The sequence below is a fragment of the Rattus norvegicus genome, chromosome 5, assembly GCF_036323735.1.
Source record: "Rattus norvegicus strain BN/NHsdMcwi chromosome 5, GRCr8, whole genome shotgun sequence".
In the NCBI taxonomy this organism is placed as follows: domain Eukaryota; kingdom Metazoa; phylum Chordata; class Mammalia; order Rodentia; family Muridae; genus Rattus; species Rattus norvegicus.
Window position 1 is genome coordinate 80157920 of NC_086023.1, and position 17467 is coordinate 80175386.

General features: G+C 42.6%; 1 long non-coding RNA gene and 1 pseudogene across 3 annotated transcripts; both read right to left on the reverse strand.

The window, feature by feature from the left end:
• Positions 1 to 2203: 2203 nt before the first annotated feature.
• On the reverse strand, positions 2204 to 5132 carry LOC134478992 (major urinary protein-like; annotated as a pseudogene).
• A 228-nt stretch (positions 5133 to 5360) lies between these two features.
• On the reverse strand, positions 5361 to 17188 carry LOC134478993 (uncharacterized). 3 transcript variants are annotated; one of them, XR_010051827.1, is made up of 4 exons: positions 16597 to 17188; positions 13087 to 14208; positions 11550 to 11740; positions 5361 to 8320 (listed from the first exon to the last, which is right to left on the reverse strand). It is a non-coding gene; the product is annotated as an uncharacterized LOC134478993 (long non-coding RNA). The 3 variants fall into 3 exon arrangements; XR_010051828.1 differs by having other exon boundaries at positions 11550 to 12884; XR_010051826.1 differs by having other exon boundaries at positions 11550 to 14208.
• Positions 17189 to 17467: the final 279 nt, after the last annotated feature.

Sequence of the window (17467 nt, forward strand, 5' to 3'; positions counted from 1 at the left end):
TAATCCTGCCAATCCATGAGCATGGGAGATCTTTCCATCTTCTGATGTCTTCTTCAATTTCCTTCTTCAGTGTCTTGAAGTTCTTATTATACAGATCTTTTACTTGCTTGGTTAAAGTCACACCGAGGTACTTTATATTATTTGCGTCTCTTATGAAGGGTGTCGTTTCCCTAATTACTTTCTCGGCTTGTTTCTCTTTTGTATAGAGGAAGGCAACCGATTTATTTGAGTTAATTTTATACCCAGCCACTTTGCAGAAGTTGTTTATCAGCTTTAGTAGTTCTCTGGTGGAACTTTTGGGATCACTTAAGTATACTATCATATCATCTGCAAATAGTGATATTTTGACTTCTTCTTTTCCGATCTGTATCCCCTTGACCTCCTTTTGTTGTCTGATTGCTCTGGCTAGAACATCAAGAACTATATTGAATAAGTAGGGAGAGAGTGGGCAGCCTTGTCTAGTCCATGATTTTAGTGGGATTGCTTCAAGTTTCTCTCCATTTAGTTTAATGTTAGCAACTGGTTTGCTGTATATGGCTTTTACTATATTCAGGTATGGGCCTGGAATTCCTATTCTTTCCAGGACTTTTATCATGAAGGGGTGTTGAATTTTGTCAAATGCTTTCTCAGCGTCTAATGAAATGATCATGTGGTTTTGTTCTTTCAGTTTGTTTATATAATGGATCACGTTGATGGTTTTCCGTATATTAAACCATCCCTGCATGCCTGGGATGAAGCCTACTTGGTCATGGTGGATGATTGTTTTGTTGTGCTCTTGGATTCGGTTTGCCAGGATTTTGTTGAGTATTTTTGCGTCGATATTCATAAGGGAAATTGGTCTGAAGTTCTCTTTCTTTGTTGTGTCTTTGTGTGGTTTAGGTATAAGAGTAATTGTGGCTTCATAGAAGGTATTCGGTAGTGATCCATCTGTTTCAATTTTGTGGAATAGTTTGGATAATATTGGTATGAGGTCTTCTATGAAGGTCTGATAGAATTCTGCACTAAACCTGTCTGGACCTGGGCTCTTTTTGGTTGGGAGACCTTTAATGACTGCTTCTATTTCCTTAGGAGTCATGGGGTTGTTTAACTGGTTTATCTGTTCCTGATTTAACTTCGGTACCTGGTATCTGTCTAGGAAATTGTCCATTTCCTGAAGATTTTCAAGTTTTGTTGAATATAGGTTTTTATAGTAAGATGTGATGATTTTTTGTATTTCCTCTGAATCTGTTGTTATGTCTCCCTTTTCATTTCTGATTTTGTTAATTTGGACGCACTCTCTGTGTCCTCCCGTTAGTCTGGCTAAGGGTTTATCTATCTTGTTGATTTTCTCAAAGAACCAACTTTTGGTTCTGTTGATTCTTTCTATGGTCCTTTTTGTTTCTACTTGGTTGATTTCCGCTCTGAGTTTGATTATTTCCTGCCTTCTACTCCTCCTGGGTGTATTTGCTTCTTTTTGTTCTAGAACTCTTAGGTGTGCTGTCAAGCTGCTGACATATGCTCTTTCCTGGAAAACTGGGATTAAAGCATAGAATAAATGACTCTTTCCTTACAGATGGCATATGAAAAATGAAGTAACGAAAGGTCTGAGGCTTGGTTCCACAACATTTGGCAAAAGAAGCTCTGAAGAATGGACATTGCCTTGAGGAATAATGATGAAAGCCTTGGCCACTTTTAAAGAGTTTCCTACGTTATCTGAGTGATGTCTTGGGAAATGGGAAAGATGGGTCAAAGGAGTCTGCTCTCCAGACTGGAGGAGAAGTGGAGATCATGCAACTCCACTTCCAGGTAATAAGCCAAGGTTGTATGGAGTTCAGATGAAGATCTTATTGTCCAGAGTGGGATGGAGTGGGCCACAGACTCTGAAGAGCAGTCGTACACACATCCTGCTAATCTCTGTTTCAAACTTTAACTCTTAATGACACTTAACACATAGCTGAGCCCTTTTTACACAACCATGCAGCAACTATCGAAAACTCACTCCCTTGTTTTCTTGCCTAAGTGCTTGGGTCACTTTACTTTAGAGCTCAAAATAGGACCAGATAGTCACAAATCCACATAATTGAAAGCCATTTTTCAAGCTCTCCTCAAAGACTCCTTATCAAATTCTTCTTATAATAATTTGGGGGCACAATACTAACGCTTTTGGAAGGGCCTGCTCCATGCCCACCCCCTCCTTGCTCTCACTGGAGATTGCCCACCTGGAAGCTCAGCCCTTTCTTCAACCTCGGGCCTGGAGACAGCGATCTGCAGGGTGAGAACAAGAACGTGTTCAGGTACTAGGTCCACTTTATTCCCTGAAGAGGAAATGAGGTGCCTCTCCACCTTTCAACAAATGGCTGATAGCCAATCCCCCAGGTTTATTTCTTCTATGATATAATATTCAGGACGAGAAAAATAAGTGAATCCTGACTTACCAGTCTTGGTTAGGTCAATGATATTGTCCCTAGTGATTCCATGCGCCTTGCATAGCTTTGCAAACTTTACCTTGATGTCTGAACTCAGATCCTTTGTTCTGCCAGTGAAAAGAGCAGCAGTGCTTATAGCAGCTGTGTCCTAGGCATTGACCACAGGACTAAGTGAGGGAGCAGGGGCTCCCCCAATAGGATGAGAAAATGACTGGTGACATGGTTGACAAGTGTGGATCCAATCTATCCTGAATGTGGCACCCATGGAATGGCCTTCTGGCACACAGAGAGATTTCAGAGTGTGCCCATCACTGTGCTTGAGACAGGGTTCAGGTGAACATTGTCGATCTTCGGGAACTGAGAAAGAGGTGGACCAAGCCGGGAAGACCATACTAAAGCTAGAGTTCCTTTCCTCTTTTCCCACCCCAAGATCAGTGTCCGTGTGGAAATACTTTACCGTAAAGCTCCATCAGCTGGATGGTTTCCCCGTTCTTGACATTAACGAGATGAAACATGACATAATTGTTATAGTCTGTCTTAAGTATAGTAAATGTATTCTCTCCGTCATCTGTGGAGGAAATTTGATACAGCTCAGAAATTCTCTTGTCTGCAAGAAATCATGTAAACCCTTTACCTGTTCTACACCAAACATAAAAAATCTTTAAAATACATATCCTGGAAGAGACGTGGGGCGGGGATGTCTGCTGCTACCCATCTGTAGCTTTCTGGACTTGATGAAGTAACTTCTAAGGAAGGGGTCCCTGGGACGATGCCCACTAGAGAACACTTAGCCACAGCAGTGACTCACTCTCTCTCTCATCCTCTCTGAGGGTCACCTGCCTCCCTCAGCACCTTCAAGCGACACGTCTGTCTTTCATAAGTCTGCAGTCTCACATGGCTACATCCTGAGCAATGTGCACCAGTGCTAGCTACCGGGCAGTATCAGATTCCACCACACCATACTCATCCCCCTTGCCTGCCACTGGGTGCTAGCTATTAGATGGACCCGTGTCCCTGGCTAAATCAACCATGTCAGGAAGTTCTTGAGATTCTACAAGGGGTTGTGGTGAGTTCGCTAGTAGAAAGTTTGACTGGGAAGTGCAAGTTCCTGAGTTCAATTCCCAGCAACACACACACACACACACACACACACACACACAGACACACGCACACACACACACACACACACATACACACACGATAAAGGTGGTAGGGTTTACTAAATCCTTGTGGATAGATGTATAGACCTTCTATATACTTACATTCAACAAAATATTCGCCATCCTTTGGCGTTTTGTAGGCAACCAAATAGAGTTCCCTGCACTTTCCATTTACCCTGTAAAACAGAGCAAGCTGATGCTTAGGGGATTTTTCATCTGGCTGGCTTCTTCACCCTCTACTCTATAGGTATCTCCAGTTTTTGATTCCATTTACCTTTTGAATATTTTTGCAAAATTAGCAAAATGGCTTTTTTTAAAGGTTATTTTGTTTCTGTCTGATACTTTGGTAATTACGAATTTGCTCTTATTTCTTCTCCCTCAGCTAAGGGCAGACAGCTCACTTACTTAATACGGAACTTGAAGCCTAAGGAATTCTCCAAGACATCGATGTGCTGCACAAAAACTCTCATGCTGCCGTTCTCTTCTATCTTTTCTCTTTTGTCAGAGGCCACGACAATCGAAAAACCAATCCCCATTGAGCTGTAATGGATAAGAAAATGCTTAAGGGATAAGGGGGTAGGGATACCGAATGGATGTGTTTCTTCTTGAATTTGGCTTGATAGAGTTGTCACAATACCTAACATTCTGCCCCTGCCTCTCATTGAGTGCAGAGGTCCCCAAACGTTCTTAGATCTGAATAGCATACAACTGATCTTACTTCAAGGTCTGAAGCCATTACTTTGTCTAATAGAACAAGCCACTATACCCATCCCCTCAGAGGACCCGCTCAGAGTGGGTCCTCAGAGGACTCAAGAGTTCTCCAAAGCACTCTCTGAGTCAGAAGTTACTATTCGCTGACCCTACCTTGTCCACATCGAGGTTCCCTATCACGGAACTAGCTTCTTCTGCATGGCCACAGACCAGGGTCAGGCCCAGACACAGCAGCAGCAGCAACAGCTTCCTGTTGGTAGGGAATAGAATTGCCTCTCTGTCGGGACAATCTCTCTGCTGATGGTGCCCACACTCCACCTCCGGCACTTTGCTCGTCTTTATATGCTCTCTGGGTTCCAGTTTTTTTTCCCTTCTCATGTGTGCCTCCTTCCCTCAGGCTTTGGGGAATGTTTTCTCATGTACTGATGTGAAGCCAAGGATTGTTCCTGTCCTTTTCAAACTTGGCAATGTCATATCCTATGGATTGATTCTATCACTCATTCATTTCGAAAAACATATTCCCAAGAAAAACAGTGGAAGTTCTAGAGGGCTGCCATCAAGAACCAGATGCAAGTTTGGATCTGACTTGGAATCAGAAAGCCAGTTATGGAGTAGGTGGGTACTGAACTGGAAGGTCAAGCATGGAGAGAATCTTTGCTTCAAGACTTGAGTGGAGTGTGGAAGAAGCTGAATTACTTGGGTTTTCTTTGAAAAGGTTCATTCACATTTCATTCATATGAGCATTGGTTTTGCATGTGTACCATGCACACACCTGGGCCCAAGGAAGTCAGAAGGAGGGCAAAAGAAGGAATCTGATTCTTTGAAACCTGTTCTTGCTGAGGACCCAGGTTCAATTCCCAGCACTCACATGGCATCTCACAACTGACTCTAACTCCAGTCACAGGAAATGACCCTCTTTTGGCCCCTGTGATCTCCTGTACACATGTGGTACATATGAACTCACTCATTCAGGCACATATGCATAAAAATAATAAATCTTAACTTAAAAAGATTATCAGGAATGGTCTTCCGAAGCTAACCTGACAGCCCCACCCCCAAACCCACCCCAAAAGCTTGACCACAGAATGCAAACTGCTAACTTAGTAAGGTAAACTGCTTCAGCTGTTTACCACAGAGAACGTTGGACTTTAACTGACTGGACATAATCTCATGTTCAAAGTCATATTTGCTCATGGAAGTCCAAGTGGAAATGATGTCAAGAGTCTGCTTACAAAGAAACACAGTTATAACGGGAACATATTTTGTATCCTTATAAATTTTATTTACCCTGGAACTAGAAACATATAATAGTGTTTGATGTGGGGAAATAAAGAAATCAAGAAGGAGGCAAGTCCTCGATAGGTTTTATTTCCACTTTGTATCAACTCTCTATAGTTTGTACTATTTATTTTCAACTTTCCATACTGTTAGCTAAGACTCAGAAAGATCAAGTGCAATGCCCACCTCGTCCTGCAAGGAAGATGCAACACCGTTGCATTCTTCTCAACAGCCTTTATTGAAGTAACACCTCATTCTTGATACGGGGACCCCGAGCAACAAAGGCACCAGCCTTATATACAAAACAGGCTATGGCTATATACTTGTCCTCTAGGGAGTGGTGGAACATGAAATACCTCATTAGCATGAATATCACTCCAGCCTGATAGCTTGCCAGAGAAATGCCAGGACATGTGCTTTGTGGGTGTTAACCACAAATGACCACCAGATGTCAGCGCCATCTTTTATCTATATGTGCCGCTCCCTACAACTCCTCCTTTTTTGTATTATGAAAAAAAAAGAAGCCAATAGATGGAGGTAGTGGTCTGAGAGAGATCAGACATGTCTCACAGAGTGCCCAACTCGGTTATGGCGGGCTACTCTTGCAATTAGTACTGCACCCCAATGGCAATAAATGAACTTATGCTGTAACACACCATTCTGGGCTATACGTGTGTTTTTATTGGGGAGAAACTGGGCAGAGGAGCATTTGACCAGTCCGTATGTTCAAATGGGGTGTAGCACCTCTGTCTATGACTGGTCTAGATCAGGGTGTCACGTCAATATTGTCATTGCTCCTGTCATAGGTCGTTCCTCCTGGCAGCTCGGCCATTCCCATTACTGGGTTACCCTATCGACACCGGGCCCCTGTCTTAGGTTGGTCCTAGCCTGAGGAAAGTTGCCCGTCTCTCGAGACAATGCGTTCACATGACAGTGACAAAATACGATCTAGGGCGAACTCTTAATTTTTCAAAGAGGCCAGCCATATGTTGGGAGAAGCACGACTTTCAATGGCAACCATAGCCTGGTAAACAATCGCTTTGTGTCTGGCATGTTCTCGTTGTAAATTGCAGAAGAGCCATAGACATACTCCACATCCCAAAAGGACAATGGCCCCCCAGGCAAACATGCCAGCCCATTCTTTCAAAAAGGAGGAAGCATTGATAATCCATGAGGTGAAATCTCCAAACGTGATACGTTCCAATCTAGTGTTGTTAAGGACAGCAATCTGCATCAGCAATAATCTTGATAGTTACTCCACTTTCATGGAGCAGTTTACTTTCAGATAATTCGAGATTTCTTTGCTCTCTTGAGAATACTGAGAAAAATTAGCTTGCAAAGGAGTAATGCATAAACCTCTAAGGGAGGAAATGCAGGACAGCTGTGACATATGATATAGTGCTTCAATTTGTTCTTGAATTAAATCCATTCGTTGATTAGTTAATAGAAAGCCAGTCAAGTGGGCATTAAATTCTTCTTTTATCTCTAATGCCACTGCGGTTCTTTCCACATTCTGGTTGATAGTCTCAGCCGTCTGTACTTGATTAGTCATAGCAATCTCGGCTGGTGTTGCTGCAACGGCTGATAGTAAAATGTTTGAAGTTAGAGCTGCCATAATACCAAAATCCCCTTTGGTTCTTAGTAAATGAAGTATGGGAAAACTATCTGGGTTGGCCTCTACTGGGATTGGCACAAAGGAGGGAATCTTGACCATCACTGCAGTATCATTGGTGCCATCCCAGTATTCAGCTAAATAGCAGACTACATCAGAGTTGTTAAAATTTAAAGCATCATCGCTTACATTAGTGCTTATCAGAAAGAAGAAAGGTGGTCTAACACATACTGAAGCTCCAACGGCAGTATCATTTGCTAAAAGGCCATTAATCTTTACATTTACTAAACTGGTTTTGTTATTTGTTCTAGTGGCTGAAATATTATACAGTGTAAAGTCTTCACCTAATAATTGGGCAAAAGGAATTAGAGTTGTGTATGCTCCCTGCTCATTTGATAATACCCATTGATACCAAGGCCAAAATAAGGCTTGTCAGACTTATTTTTCCCCTGATCATACTGTACATTGCCAAGAGGAGGGGAAAATTCAAATCCCCGTAGGAATTGTTTTGCTCTATGGAATGGACTCTGACATGGGGTAAAATTAGGTGGAAACGCTTGATATGGGGGCAAGTACGTAGGACTCTACGACAGGTAGAGTTATCTAGTGTGTGATTGCCTTGCCCCAGGCGTGATGGAAAACTACAATTATGCATCATAATCAAAGTTGTAATGTTCAACTCAGCAGAATTATTGATTGATGTGTCTCCACTGCCTGAAGAGGCTCCTTGGGTAACTTGACTCAAAGCAGCCAGGATGGTCAGTGCCCATAGCACTATTGCTCATAGGATCCAAAAAATTAGCCAATGTTGTCCTTCGCAGCCATATACAAGGCAGGGAGGAATTTTTAAGAGTGAAACATAATGTATGCAACAAAGAAAGATTAGTGGCAGTATACCGTTGGGACAATTCTCCATTAGGCACTATACAGGGAACATCACGCAAACAGGAGGTGGAGAAGAAGGTTGGCAAAACAGTAGAATTGCTATGAACTGGCATAAGTAATGGCCAGGGTCTGGCAATAGGCCACAGAGTGAGTGAATCAACCTGGATTACCATTAGCAGCAATAATAGAGTGCATAGTTCCATTGTCAGGAGTAGCAGGAGGCAGTTTGCATGTGAAACGCTCAGGCACCCAATTGGATTGTCTTGATTCTGTGGAAAAACACAAACAGCTCCCCTAGAGCTCAAAATCACGGGATCTGGGCCATGCAATTCATCAGTTAAGACATCCTTCCACTTGACTTCTGCCTTACTCATAAGTGTAGTGCGGCCATGTGCATCCAAGATTAAAAAGTTCAAAGTAAAAAGCGCTAATGACAACTGTTCTCTTGGTGTTTTGCCATAGGCAATTCCCCCTCTTTGTTTTTGTATAAGCTCTTTTAAGGTAGGATGTACTCTTTCCACAATTCCTTGACCCTGGGGATTGTAGGGTAATACAGTAGTATGCGTGACCTGCATTGTCTGGCAAAATGCCTGAAAGGACTTTGCAGTGTAGGCAGGCTCATTGTCTGTCTTGAGACTATCAGGCTTTCCCCAGGCTGCCGACGCCTCTAAGCAACGACTAATGGCATTACGAGCTTTTTCACCAGTCATCAGAGTGGCATGTATAATACCGCGGAACAGGTATCAACAGAAACATGAGCATATTTTAAATTTCCAAATTGAGATATGTGTGTGACATCCATCTACCAAATTTTTAGCAGAATCAGACCACGAGGGTTAATTCCCACCTGAGGAGGGTGGTGAAATTGAACAAAATTCTGGCAACGAAATACTACAGCACGAGCTGCAGCTCTAGAGATTTTAAATTTTTGTTGAAGAGTGAAGGCAGGAACATGAAACATTTGATGAAAATCTCTAGCGAGATCAACCGGAGCTGCATGAAAAATAAACTCTCTACGAGTACTGGCATACACCAGGGTGTTATTGCTGGCCATGGGACCAGGCAAATTAGTATGAGCTCGAATATGTTGTCTGAAAAATGTATTTTTCTGGCACAAATCAATTTTTGTAATTCTGAAAGAATTTGACGTACAGTACTAGTCGACCTAATTGGCCCTGCAATTTCAAGTGAGCGCACAGCATTAACTACATAAGCAGAATCAGAAATTAAATTAAAGGAATCATGAAATCTTTTAACAACTTCCAATACAATATTACATTCTGTAATTTGGCAGGTGCCTGGACTGTATTGAATTAATACTCCTTCTTGAGAATCAACCATATAGGCATCTACACCTGTTTTGGAGCCATCTGTATAAATATCTAATGCTCCAGACAAAGGCTCTGGGGCAGTGACCTTAGGAAAAATCACTGGATGTTCAGTAAAAAATTGTAACAAAGGATCCTTAGGATAATGATTGTCAAACTCTCCATCAAAACTACAGCGTAATATGGCCCAATCATCTATCAGGGCACACAATGTTTCCATCTGAGCTGTAGTATAAGGTATAATAATTTTCTTGGGTACAATACCAAAATTCTGAATGCAAGATTTTGCACCTAACATAGCAAGCTGTGCAACAGCAGAAGGGTAATATTCAAGGGTCTTATTAGGAGAAATATGGGGATAAATCCAAAGAAGCGGTTCTTGTTGCCATAGCACTCCTGTAGGCTGATGAAAGATTCTCAGTATACACTAAAGGAGATCTTCCTTTTCCTTGCACCTTCTTAGCATTGCTTTATCCAGTCTTTCTTCTACTTTCCTTAAGGATAATCGTGCTTCATTGGTTAAAGCACGGGGTGAAGTAAGCTGAGAATCCCCTTTTAGGATCTCATAGAGTGGTTGTAACTCTACATTGGGCATTTTAATATAGGGTCGAATCCAATTTATGCTTCCTAGTAATTTCTGAAAGTCATTTAAAGTTTTTAAATGATCTTTTCATCAAGTGGCTGACAAAAGAATTGTAACCAGTTCACCTGGGACTTTCAGGACATCAGTAGCAGCCCTTTATCAAACTGTCTCAGTGGGCTAAAGGCCCATGGAAAAGAAAACATTAATCCTGACCTTGGCCACAGCCTCCAGTTGGAGTAAGTTGAAGAGCTGGTGCCAAGACTTTCTCCTCTTATCATCATAGAGTAAAGCCTGTTCTGTCTGGGAAAACAAAGTTACTCACAGTCTTCTGCGGACTTTTTCTGAAACTATTTCAGGGGCACCCCTGTCCCCAAACCTGGGGCATTTTGACCATAGGGACAGGAAGTGGCTGTTGAAGGGATAGGACCAAAGGCACTCCCATGTTAATGTTGACCAACGGGAAAAGTAACTTAATGTTGGAGATCAACTCCTCTCTTGGAATAAGGCCAGCAGATAAGGCATGCTCCCTTAAAGAACTTCTCTTCATGAACACTCTCCTTCTGTGAGCAAGCGTTGAAGGTCAGGCCACTAAAGGCAGCAACTGGAATTTTTTTCTCTTACCCTGTTATTTGAGGGATGGATAAATTCTTTTCTTGTTCTTGTTTTCCTTAGAGTCCTCCCTCGCCTCACTCTCAGCCTTTTCAGATCATTCCTCCTGTAGCATTTCTAACGCAGCCTGTCCCTTTTTTATAGCGTGCTGACAGCATTTCTGATCTCAGCTGCCCACTGTGAGATTCCCAGAGACAGTGAACCAAGGTGCAATGGCATCACATTCACTAAGAAATCTCTCTAGAGTGCTTCTTTTCATCCTAAGCCTTTTTCTTTCAAACAGCTCTTGAAGAGCCAGAAATATTGGGTGAGTCTGAGAAGTCCCCATGCTCACTAAAGCAGCTCCACAGCTAGTTTCGCTCCCCCCTACTGTGTGGGCTGCGAGCAATAGCACAGATAAAACACTATGTTTCAAAAAATAATGTTGGCTATCAACCAACACACTGCCACTAGATCGGGGTCCATAAAATTAAATTTCCTTTTGATTTTAAGCTTACGCTCACCAAGAAGCTCCTGAGGAGCTAACAGGAGCGGGGTGGAGTGTGAGTTTTCCATGTTTTACGAGCTTATTTACAATCCATTTACAAGCAGGGAGGGCTGACATGTTTATTTACACACGATCTTGTAGCTCATCATTAGTGGACTCTTCCCAGCAAATGCAATCATGCCCGGGATGGTGGCAATTCAAACAGTACAACACCACCACACAAAAAGGGTAAAAGGCAAAAGTGCTAGGCCAACCCACAGAGGATCAATTGGGGAAAACAACATTGCTGTGTTCCACAAACCTTTTTGCCTCTAAACAAAGGCTTTCTTCGCCTCTGCTTAGTCCAGAGAAATTTATTGTCCCTAATAGGGAACTTTATAGTCCCTTGTCCGGGAGCTTTATAGTCCCTCACCCGGGAGCTTTATTGTCCCTTAGCCAGGAGCTTTATTGTCACTTATCCAGGAGCTTTATTGTCCCATCTGGAAACTTACCGACGTCGCCGTCCTGAGGTTGAAGAGTTGTGAATCCAGAAGGATGTCCTCGGATCCCAGTAAAGGCCACCAGTTGCAACACCACCTCGTCCAGCATGGAAGACGCAACACCGTTGGATTCTTCTCAACACCCTTTATTGCAGGAACACCTCATTCTTGATACGGGGACCCCGAGCAACAAAGGCACCAGCCTTAAATACAAAAACAGGCTATGGCTATATACTTGTTCTCTAGGGATTGGTGGATCATGAAATACCTCATTAGCATGAATAACCCACCAGCCTGATAGCTTGCCAGAAAAATGCCAGGACATGTGCTTTGTGGGTGTTAACCACAAACGACCACCAGATGTCAGCGCCATCTTTTATCTATATGTACCGCTCCCTACAATTAAGTAACTATACAAGGCCATACAGCAAGTCAGCGAGAGAACTTAGACTTAAACCCAAGCCTGTCCATCTGACTCAGGAGCCTTTGTTCTTCTTAACTCCACTACACAGGTCGGGATGTTTTTACCTGAAGGGAGGATGGTTAAATAGGAGAAAGAGGAATAAACAGCACTGTAGAGCTCCAGACACATCGGACTGAAACTGCACGTGGGTTTCTTTAAAATATGGAGGAGTGGGTGTAGCTTGAGATTGAATGAGACATGACTAGTGGCCCCTCTTGGTCTACAAGTATTTGGTAAATGCTTGACTAGGGGATTATCATTTTTCTTTTCTCCTCTTCCTCTTTCTCCTGCTCCTCTCCCCTCCTCTACCTTTTTTGGTTGAGTAAAGCATGTGTGCACACATGTGCTCATGCCTGTGCCTTTGCTTGTATATACAGGAGTCAGAACAGGGTGACAGTTGTCTCCCTCTGTCTCCTTTTACATTATCCTCTTCACACAGGGTCCCCATCTGAATCTGGGACTCAGTGTGTTTCAGATAGGCTGGCTGGTCAGTAAGACCCAGCAATCCTCCAGTCTCCACCTAGTTAAAGGAATCCATGACCAGCTTTTTTAATGTGAGTTCTGAGCATCTGCTCTGACCTTGCTGGGAGCCCGCACATCATTAACAGCCAGTACTTCTCCACAGATCTGTCTTTTCAGCAACTCACATAGAGGCTGGCCTTGAGCTTTCTGAGTTTCTGAATGGTCTTGGATCTGTGGCAATCCCCCCAGCTCCAGCCTCCTGAACGCTATGATTACAGGTTGTAGCACCACATCTGGCTATAGATTACTGCTTTTCTAGTAATGAATGAGAAGATGCTCTCCCAGCAGAAGACAACAGCCAGTCCCTTCCGCTTAACACTCCTCAGTACTTGTGGGCTGTTCGTGTGACTGAAGCATTGAGGCTGTTAAGAAATGAGTAGAAAAATCATGTGGGTAAGGGGTTTAAGGAGTGTACGTGTAACCAGCTAATGGCCCATTTATAACTAGCTAGCATTTCTGAAACTGACTAATAGGAAAATGATTTAATGACCTTTACCTGAGTCTTACCCTCAATTGAATAAATAACCCATTCAGAAAGCCTGCGGAAACATTCGAGTCACTTACATGGTGCCAGGATGTGTTTGGGGCCAAGAAGAACATCAATGAACATGGGCTTATTTGATTCATTTCCCAGAGAGGAAATATTCTGTAGTCCCTCCAGCAGAGTGACAGATAGGACTGCTGACCCCAGCTCAACATCAGTTCTAAAGCACCTGTTTCTGTCAGTGTCAGAGGATGCTTGGAGCCACTGGAATCCACCTGATTAACTCCCAAAACCTAGAGCGGTCTCCAGAAAACAGGCAGAAACAAACCTTAGGGGACAAAGAGATTATTGGCCAGGAACTCCTGAAGGACAAAGGGAGCTAGGAGACAGCAGAATCAAGGAAGGGAAGTTATCCTGTGTCCGGCAGAAATGCTATGCCAAGTTTTGCTTGATCATAGGCTGGGGGATGTGCACCCCAAAGAGACCAGCATCTCAGCTCAAAGACAAGGGAGTCTGAAGCAGTTAACAGTTGGGACGGACAGCTATTCATACTCCTCACAACCAAGCAGTCTTTTCTTCAAGGTTGGGGGTGGACTCTTAGCTATACTGCATCATAATGTCTGGGATTTCATTCTGCTATCCATGAGTAGTCTTTCTTCACAGGTCTCGAGTCCTTTCCCCAACTAGGTATCTGTCACAGGAACATTGCAATACAAAGATATTAACTCAGGGGTATCTGTAAGCCACCGAGGCCAGGAACTATGCATCCACACTACTGCATGCTCAGACGGGTCAGCGCCTTGGCAGGCACAGTGTTAGCATGCAGTCACCAATGGATGATGGAGGGAAGGCAGGATGACACCAGAAGAGGGAGAGACAGGAGAGATGACTCCCGGTTAAATTCCCAGCACCCACAGGAATGCATAAGTCTAGATCCAGGGATCCAACCCACTATGTGGGCACTGCGTGCATGTACTGCACAGACATACATGCAAGCAAAACATTCATACACATAAAATAATCTATTGTTTCAAGGACAAGAGACATTCTTTGATATCTCAAAATTTAAATATGACAACCCCTGATATTCTCTTAATAGTTCTGAAATAAAACATGAAAATCTGTACAAACACATTGTTAACAAAATACTTCCCTGATCTGCGTGCTGCCGTCCCTGGACCACCAGCTCCATTGTCCACCCACTGGAAATAAAGAAATGAATTATGCATTTTCTAGAATTTAATGATACCTAAACCACACAAAGACTCAATAAATAAAGAGAACTTCAGACCAATTTCCACTATGAATATTGATGTCTATATTCTTGATAAAATGCTTGCAAACTGAATCCAGGAACACATCACAAACATTATTCGCCATGATCATGTAGGCTTCATCCCAGGGATATAGGGATGGTTCAATGTACAGAAATCCATCAATGCAATTCACTGTACATACAAACTAAAATAAAAATATGACATGATCATTTCACTGGATGCAGAAAAAGTCTTTGACATAATCCAACACTCCTTCATATTAAATGTCTTGGAGAGATCCGATATATAAGGTGCATTTCTAAACACAATAAAAACAATATACAGCAAGCCAAAAGCCAACATAAAAAAAATAAAGAAAAATATAAAGCAGTTCCACTAAAATCAGGGATATGACAAGGATGCCCATTTTCTCTCTATCAATTTAACATAGTGCTTGGAGGAAGTTCTAGCTAGAGCACTAAGACAACTAAAGGAGATCAAAGGGGAACAAATTGGAAAGGAAGAAGTCAAGGTATCACTATTCACAGATGATGTGATAGTACATGTATGTGACTCCCAAAATTCTACCAGCTGATAAACACCTTTAGCAAAGATGCAAGATACAAAATTAACTCAGAATAAATCAATACCCCTCATTTATAAAACAATAAACAGGCTGAGAAAGATATTAGGGAAGTAGCAACATTTACAATAGCCATGAATAATGCAAACTATGGTGGTGTAACTCTAACCAAGCAAGTGAAAGACCTGTATGACAAGAACTTCAAGTCCCTGAATAAAGAAATCAAGGGAGTTATCAGAAGATCGAAATAACTCCCATGCTCATAGGTCAGTAGGATTGACACAGCGAAAATGGCCCTAATGCCCGAAGCAATCTATGAGTTCAGGGCAACAGCCACCATAATTCCAACACAATTCATTACAGACCTTTACAGAGCAGTTCTCAACCTCAAATAGAAAACCGAAAACCCAGGATAAACTAAACAATCCTGAACAATAAAAGAACCTCTGGAGGAATCACCATCCTGATTTCAAGCTGCACTACAGAGCCAATAATAGTAAAAACTACACCGTGTTGTTACAGAGACAGACAGGTTGATGAATGGAATAAAATCAAAGGACTGGAAATCACACACACACACACACACACACACACACACACACACACACACACACCTATGGACACCTGATTTTTGATAAAGAAGCCAAAATCATACAATGGAAAAAAGGAGCATCTTCAATCAAATGGTGTTGGTTTAATTGAATGTCTGCATGTAAAAGAATGCAAATAGAGCCATATCTATCACCCTGCACAAAACCAAACTCCAAGAGGATCAAGGACCTCAACATGAAACCGGACATACTGAACCTAATAGAAGAGAAAGTGGGGAACTTCCTTGAACACATTGGAACAGGAGACGAAACCCAAAATAACGCCAATAACTCTGAACTACAGAGCTAAACAGAGAATTCTCAACAGAGGAATCTTGAAAGGCTGAGAAGCACTTGTAGGAATTTTCAGTGTCCTCGGTCCTCAGGAAATGCAAATCAAATGACTCTGAGTTTCCTTCTTATACCAATCAGAATGGCTATAATCAAAAACTGAGATGGCAGCACATGATGGTTAAGATGTGGGGAAAGAAATATTCACCCATTGCTGGTGGGAGTGCAAACTTGGACAACCACTTTGGAAATCAATTTGGCAGTTTCTCAGAAAATTGGAAATGAACCTGAAGTCTCAGCTATATGCCACAAACATACCCCACTCTACCACAAAGACACTCACTCAACTGTGTTCATAGCAGCTTTATTTGTAGTAGCCAGGAATTGGGAATAGCTCAGATGTTCCTCAACTGATGAATGGAAAAAAGAAAATGTGGTACATCTACACAATGAAATACTATTCAGCTATTAAAATCAAAGAATTCGTGAAATTTGCGGGCAAATGGATGGAACTAGAAAATATCGTCCTGAGTGAGGTGGTTCAGATCCAGAAACATACGCATGGTATCTAGTCACTTATAAGTAGACATTAGCCATAGTGCAGGATAACCATACTACAATCCACAGACTCAAAGGTAATTAGGAGGGCCCAAGGGAGGCTTCAAGAATCTCACTCAGAAGGAAACAATATAGTCTTCAAAGGTAGGTAGGTGGGAGAGGGGGTGAGGAGGGGAACTGCGATAGGGATCAGGTGTGGGGAGAGGGTGCTGGGGAGGTCTGGATGTGAGAACAGAAACTGGTGGGAGGTAATACTGGAACTAGGAGATCTAGGATAAGGGAGGCTCTGGGGAGTCTATAGGGATGACATACCCTAGACGCCTACTAGCAGTAATATGGAGATTGAAGTGGCCATCTCCTATAGCCAGGCAGGACTTCCAGTGGAGGGAGGCAGACATTAATCCAGCTGCAAAACCTTCAATCCAAAATTTGTCCTGCCTTCATGATGTTCAGGGACAAAGATGGAGCAGAGTTTGAGGGAATGGCCGACCAATGACTGCCCAACTTGAGATCCATTCCATTTGAGAGAGTCAACCCCTGACAGTCTTAGTGATACTCTGCTACGCCTGGAGACAGGAGCCTGGCATAGCTGTCCCCTGAGAGGCTTCATCCAGCACTGAATGGAAACAGATGCAGACACCCACAGTGAAACATCAGGCCGAGCTCGGGGAGTCTTGTAAAAGAGCTGGAGATAGGACTGAGCGCTAAGCTGGACAGGGCAAGGACACCACTTGCAGACCTACTGTTGTGCTAGAACCTCTTCTGGTACTAAAATCCTTATTAGTCAGGGTTCTCCAAAGGGACAGAACTTATAGGCTCTAATCTTTACTTCCTCCATTCTGTGATGTAAATTATATTACATCATTTAGAGTTGAGTTTGTCCTTTTTTGGTAGATTCTGGAGGTGTAGAATTCGGTTGCCACTTGAGGTAGTTATATAGAGGGAATCTACTGTTATAACCTTTGACATTGCTTTTTCACCCAGTGAACTGTAACGTCCTGTTCTCATCCCATTGTCTTGCAACATTTTCTAACTTACTTTTGAATTTATCCTTTGAACCGATACTTATCTATATTTGCTTCATTTGATTTCCACGAATTGCTCAAATAAACTCTGCCCACTACCCCAAGTTCTTAACCCTGGATGACTTCTTCAAAGCCTCTACTGTTGGTTTTTAAGCAAT